Consider the following 6494-nt stretch of genomic DNA (forward strand, 5'->3'; position numbering starts at 1 on the left):
TTGGTCCCTGACCTGACGCTGGCTTCTCAAGCTTGGCTGTCCTACTGGGGACTGAGAGCCTTGAATACCGCAACACAGAGAAGAGCCAGGGAAAAGGGGTTGGAAAGGCCCATCTGCCCTCACCCCGCTGCCGAGAGGAATGCTGGCCCGTTGCCCCACAGTTTTGGTGTCCGCTGAAGGCTCCCCAGCACATTTGTCATCAGGTACAAACCCAGGCTGGGGCCCCAGGAGATGAGTCTCCCATGGTCACGCTGCAATACGAATGGAGTTTTACATTTAAAGATCAGGTTAGGGCACCTGGGTGGCTCAGCTGTGAGGCATCTGCCTTCGGCTTAGTTCATGATCCCAGGGTCTTGGGATCAAGTCCCAAGTCATGCTCCCTGCTCAGCAGGGAGCCTGCTTCTCCCTCGGCCCCTCCCCCTCCGCTCGTGCTCTGTCTCTCGCTTTCTCTCTCTCTCTCAAATAAATAAGATCTTTTTTTTTAAATAAGAAAATAAAAATAAAATAAAGATCAGGTTAGAGGACGCATGGTGGGGGGACACATGAAGGTGAAACCCCTTTCCAAAGCCCTGTCATTCTACATGTGAGAATTCAGGTCCCTAACAAGGCTCTGTCTGTTTTCAGTCCCACCCCTACTCCCAGGCCTGTGCCCAAAAAAGGAGAAAGGGAAGCTTTAAATCAAGTCACCCTAAATCCTCTTTTATCCTTGAGATAATCGTCTGGTATTTGGGCTTCTGCTCAGGCAGTGGGAGTCTGGTGCCCCAGGCTCCCTTCCTGCTCCTGTCCTGGGGCCAGAGAGGTGGCCTTGGCCTCAAACATCTCCCGCCCCAGACACATACAATTGGAAGGAAAAAGCTTGAGGATCTTCTGAAATGTAAGTAAATACATAGGGTCATTGGGATAAGTAGGAAGCCCCCAGCGCAAACTGAATCCTCTTCATGCGTTAAAACTTGGCTGTGGTCAGTGCAGAGTTCCCACTGTCAAGTCTCATGGGTTTCCTGGTAGAAACCGAGTCCGCCAACACCAGCCAAATCTACATCATCCCAGGCAATCGTGACATGAAAGCTGTTGCTTGGATCCCCAGTGTGCTATCTTCACAACTGTCACTGCCATTTATGGAGCAGGGACTAAATGTTTCTCAGGAAATCCTCCCAATAACCCCTGTGAAATAACTGCTGAGTCTTCACATTACAGTTGGGGAAGCTGAGTCTCAGAGTGACTGAGTAACTTGCTCAGGGTCATTGTCGTTGCAAAGAAACAGTCACGTAATCGAAACACACCCCACACTGTTGTCACAGAGCTAATGCCCCAGGCTGTCCTTGTCCAAATAGTCCCCCCGACTTGCTGCCCCAGAAGATGGGGTACAGGCGGGATCCTCAGTCTCGTCTTGCCTCACCAGTCCCCGCTCCGAGGGCTTGGAGGCATGAATGTTGTGTAGCTGCCACAGCACGTCCCCAGAGGACAGTCAACACCTCACTGGTCTCCTAGACCACTGATTCCTCTTCCCAGGGGCTGGGGCTGGGGGTTCTTGTTGCCTTTACTGAGGATTATGAGGGGCTTCTGGCTGCTGGGGTCCAGACTGCTGGGAATGACTGAAAACCTCGGTGGAATGGTGAGGCAGGGGCAGGGACAAGGATAGGGATGTGGCCGGAAGTAAAGAACTTGCCGTTGAGCGGCTTGTGAGTGGTCCGACGGGCCGTGGGATCTGCCCAAAGCACCTTGTGAACTCGGGAGGTGGCCATGGGGTTGATGTGCTTGGAGCACTGTCTTCATTCTTCCCAGGTGTCTTTGAGGCAAGACATCTCAAAAGGTGCTTTGCCCACTGACAAGGAATATGTGACTCACCCAAGGGACGACATGTCCACTTCCAAACCGTGCCCTCTTGCTCAGCAGCTCCGGAGCTATGTTATTAGGGGTCCCGCCCAGGGGCTTCTTCCTCTCCTTGTCTTACTTGACTTTGGTTGCCCATCAGAATCCCCTAGTTTCGCCTCCAGATCCTAACTGAGTAAGAGTTAGCCCAGCTTGAGGTCCCAGTGATGAACCCAGTTTTAGTGCAGGTGCTGGCATCCAAAGAGGTAATAGCGGCCTCAGGCTCGGTCAGTGCTTTCCTCCCCTGAGATCTCCAGCAGCAGGGCTCCGACACCAAGTCCTTGTACTTGAAAATGCCACGGAAGCCCATGGTGTGTTGGTGGGCGAGGCTGCGATGAGTGCGCATCTCCATGGGCGCCTTCTCCTTCTTCTGATACGGCTTGAGTAGCAGCGACATAGCCAAGATCTTGCCCACGAATACTTTCTTGGTGTCTGAGACTTAGATTTCCAAGCACGTGATGAAGCCACCCTTTCCCAGAAAACAACACCTGCCGATAGCACTGCTGGCTGCGAGGGTCCACTAGGACCTCCCAGATCTCCTTTGCAGAGGCGGGGCTGGGCTGCGGCTGGGGGCCCCAGGAGCCGAAACGTCTGAGACCCTGGCTTTCCCAGGGTGGACGGGGGCTGGCTTCCCTGCAGTCGCCACCGCCCGTCACATTCTGCGAGTTGCTCAGTGGACCCAGTGGGGTCTGAGCAGAGGCCTGGCACTGCTCTGCTGCTTCCTAATTCGAATGCAGTGCTGGGAACATTATAAAAGCCTCCTTTTTTTTTTTTTTTCCAGTTAACAAGGGAGTGGCCCCGGTCCTCCAGGTGCCCTAGGCTGTCCTACTCTGTGCCCTGTACCCTGCTCCCCGAGGCCCTCTGTCCTGGGAATGGTCTTATTTCCTGGGACAGAGGGGAAGTAGAGGCAGCCATTGGTAGGAAAGGCGGCTTTATCAGATTAACTGGTAAAAATGCTCAGGCTCCCAGCTTTGGTGAGCAAGGTGACCCAGCCTCCTGTGTACCCTGTGGTTTCCAGGCTGGTGGGGGCTTGTTTTTCCTCCAAAGTCTTGGCCAGACCTGCATCTCACCCGAGGGCTGTGGTTTGGGGAATGTTTTGATTTGAAACATTCAAGCCAGTGGTGGTAGTTGGAGTTGTGAGACCCCTCTGTCCTAAAAAGAAAAATGAATGGTCTATTTAGAACCTGCTAACAATTCACAGTATAAAGAACAGGCAACAATCCCGCCGCTGAAATGCGGCTTTCCGAGGGTACCACTCCCCAGGGGAGCTGGCTGTGTGGCCAGCATGGCCCCAGCGCTGTATGCTCCATCTGGACGGCCTCCCTTGCCAATGGTGGCAATGCTTCCAGAAGACTGTGCCTCTGCCCCAGCTTTTTCTGGGCCTCTCCTCAACCCCTTCCCAAAATACTCTCTTCCTGGGGCCTGTGGTGTTCTTGGGCTATGAGTAAGACGGCTTTTCCAAAACCACATGAACTTTGCTCTGGACAAACAAGGAAAGGTTGGCCGTTTGGAAATGCCTAAAACAGCTTCTCTGGGGCCTGAGTTGGGAGGTTTTACCTCACCATCGCCAACACGGAGCTCACCTGAAGGAGGAAGCTGGTTTTCCTCTCAAGACAAAATGGTGGTCCCTGGAGCCTTGGGTGTTTCTATCACCAGAGTGATGCTTCATTTCATTGCGTCCTAGGATCAGAGAGAAGGTGAGAAGCATGGGATTCTAAGCACTCAGCCAAGTGAAAATCAGCCAGTTTACTGAAACGCCAAAGCTTGTTTCAAAAATCAGCGGCAAGGGGCGCCTGGGTGGCACAGCGGTTAAGCGTCTGCCTTTGGCTCAGGGCGTGATCCCGGCGTTGTGGGATCGAGCCCCACATCAGGCTCCTCCGCTAGGAGCCTGCTTCTTCCTCTCCCACTCCCCCTGCTTGTGTTCCCTCTCTCGCTGGCTGTCTCTATCTCTGTCTAATAAATAAATAAAATCTTAAAAAAAAAATCAGCAGCAATTAGGAATCGTATTCCTCTAATTTATCGAAAGGCATTCCTATATAGGGGTAAGTAATCGCAATCAAAATCCTGATAGGCTTTTGTCTAGAAATTCACAACCTGATTATAAAATTTATATAGAAATGCAAGGGATCTGGAATAGGAAAGACAATTTGGAAAAAGAACAAAATTGTTTTTTAACTAACACTACCCAATTTGAAGACTTAATATAAAGCTGCAAAAATAGAGAGTGTGGTCCTGGACACAGATAGGGTATAGACACACAAGTACAAACTACTTTAAATACTCAGCTACTTTCCAGGACAAAGTAATACGGGGATTTTTATAAATAGAGAATCCGATCATAATAATTGATCCTTCACCCACCCAGCGTGCCCTGAGTTTCTGTGAGTGCAGGGCCCAGTGAGAGGTGCCAAGGACACCAAGGGGTGTCTCCCAGCCCTCGCTTTCAGTCAGGTCTTATAGGACCTATTGCAATGAATGCTTTCTTAGCCTAGACACTCATTCTGGGGTCTTAGCAAATCATGAATTTTTGGGTATTGTTTGTTGAACTTCACCCAATTTTAAATTATTCAACTGCTCAGGGTGAGAAACAACCAGTCCCAGGGAAGTGACTAGATGCACCTTTTAAATTCAGCTTCGGGGAAAGTCAGGCGAGCTGCGGTTGCTCTGAGGGAAGTCCTATGCTCGGCCAAGGTAAGGACCAGGGTGGCCCCGGCCACAAAGGCTGAAACTGGAGCTCGGAGACAGGGAAAGTAGGGAACCACCAACTGAAACCTGAAAATGAAAAGGTGGAGACATTTTTGTAGACAATCAAAACGGCTTGGGGATTGAGAGGACAGCGCTTGTCCACAGAGAGACATCCAGCCAGCAGCCTGGAGCTCAGGGGAAGAGCCGACCGACAACCTATGGACAAGGTGACCTTGAGCGCTCAGCCTCGCCCCTCGGTCCGCTTCCCATCCCCACCTCACCAACGAGCAGGTTTGCTGGTGTTACCTTTTAAATATTTCTTGGCTCTTTCCTGCCTGCCCCCCGTGTACAAGTCCAGGCCCTCATAAGCTCTTCCTTCTCTCAGGTCTCCCCTGCCAGTCTCTGCCCCCTTCAATCCACCCTTCACATCAGCACCAGAGTCGTTTATGTGAAACAAAATTCCCATCATTTCCCTTTCCGGCTTAAAGCTTCTTGAACACCTGTCTCCCTCTTGTCCGTCAACACTCAGAACAAGCATCCTCTCCTCCACGGTCCCTGATGCCCCCAGGATGAGCTGGGTGACCGTGACCACCGTGCACTTAGGGCTCATGGTGCCTCCTGCCTGGCCAGGACGGCAGCCACACCTGGGCATCCCTGTGTTCCGCCTGATGCATGACGCCTCTTTGGAAGGCGGGAGAGGGGGGAAAAAAGAGGGCCAGGGGCACCTGGGTGGCTCAGTTGGTTGAATGTCTGACTCTTGGTTTTGGCTTAGGTCATGATCTCAGTGTTGTGGGGTCGACCCTGCATCGGGCACTACACTCAGCATGGAGTCTGCTTGAGATTCTTTCTCTCCTCTTTCTCCCTCCTACTCACTTCCTCCCACTGCTTGTGTTCTCTCTCTCTCTCTCTCAAATAAATGGATGAAATCTTGGAAGAAAGAAAGAAAGAAAGAAAGAAAGAAAGAAAGAAAGAAAGAAAGAAAGAAAGAAAGAGAGAGAGAGAGAGAGAGAGAGAGAGAGAGAAAGAAAGAAAGAAAGAAAGAAAGAAAGAAAGAAAGAAAGAAAGAAAGAAAGAAAAGGGAGCCCGATACTAATCTTGAACACTTCTTGAAAAGGAACCAGCCCAGGTTCCCATGTCTCACCTGAAGGGGCTGCCCCTGCCCCTGAGGCAGACCTGGGCGGAGCTAGCTCCTAGCTTTGCCACAGCCTACCGGCTGACGTTGGTCAGGCTGCCTCACGTCTCTGGGCCTCAGGCTTCTCACTGAAATAGGGGGGTTGTTCCAGATGAACTCCACAGTCCCCCCGTCCCTTCGGGGGCACTACCGTCTCCAGCCCCCTCTCAGCACCCAGGAACTCACCTCTTGGGCCTCCTGCGTTTGACCTGCCCTGGGCCCGCCTGTGCGGTCCCCCGGCCTCCCTCCTTCGAAGCTGGTGAGAAGCCACGACAGCCTCCTTAGATGGTGGTGACAGTCACAGCCTTGCCCGTGGACCAACAGCTTTCACTGGGGATTAAACTCGGCTTCTCTTCAGAGATTAAACAGCTGTTTTGGGACTGGGTTTACTGCTCATAAACTGCTGAGTCCAGAGGCCATGCCTTTGAACCTTCTTTATTGTCTTCTTTTAAACCTCATTAAATTCCTCTTTCCACCCACTGTTGGAGTGGAGGCCACCTGGCCGTGGGGAGGCACCGTCCCTCCTCCCACAGCAGCAATCCTCGCCTAACCGGGTAGCATCCTCCATAAATAAGGAAGCACTGCTGGGCTCAGACCCAGCATTGAGGCACGCTTTCGCCCCCTACAGGTGGAGAGAGGAATTGAAGGACGCGGTCTCTCTCCCCAAGTTCCTCACAGTCTAGTAGGAAACAGGTAAGGAAGAGCTATTGAGGAGGATGGTGATAAAATAGTACACACCCCAATCCTAAATTAGTTCTATCTGTTATCT

The 6494-nt window shown here is 51.8% G+C and overlaps 1 pseudogene; it reads right to left on the reverse strand.

Moving 5' to 3' along the window:
- Window positions 1-732: 732 nt before the first annotated feature.
- Window positions 733-5164, reverse strand: LOC123801367 (serine/threonine-protein kinase PLK1 pseudogene; annotated as a pseudogene).
- Between the last annotated feature and the right edge of the window lie 1330 nt (window positions 5165-6494).

This window comes from Ursus americanus, chromosome 2, assembly GCF_024610735.1.
Source record: "Ursus americanus isolate L20-20 chromosome 2, mUrsAme1.1.p, whole genome shotgun sequence".
NCBI classification, from domain to species: domain Eukaryota; kingdom Metazoa; phylum Chordata; class Mammalia; order Carnivora; family Ursidae; genus Ursus; species Ursus americanus.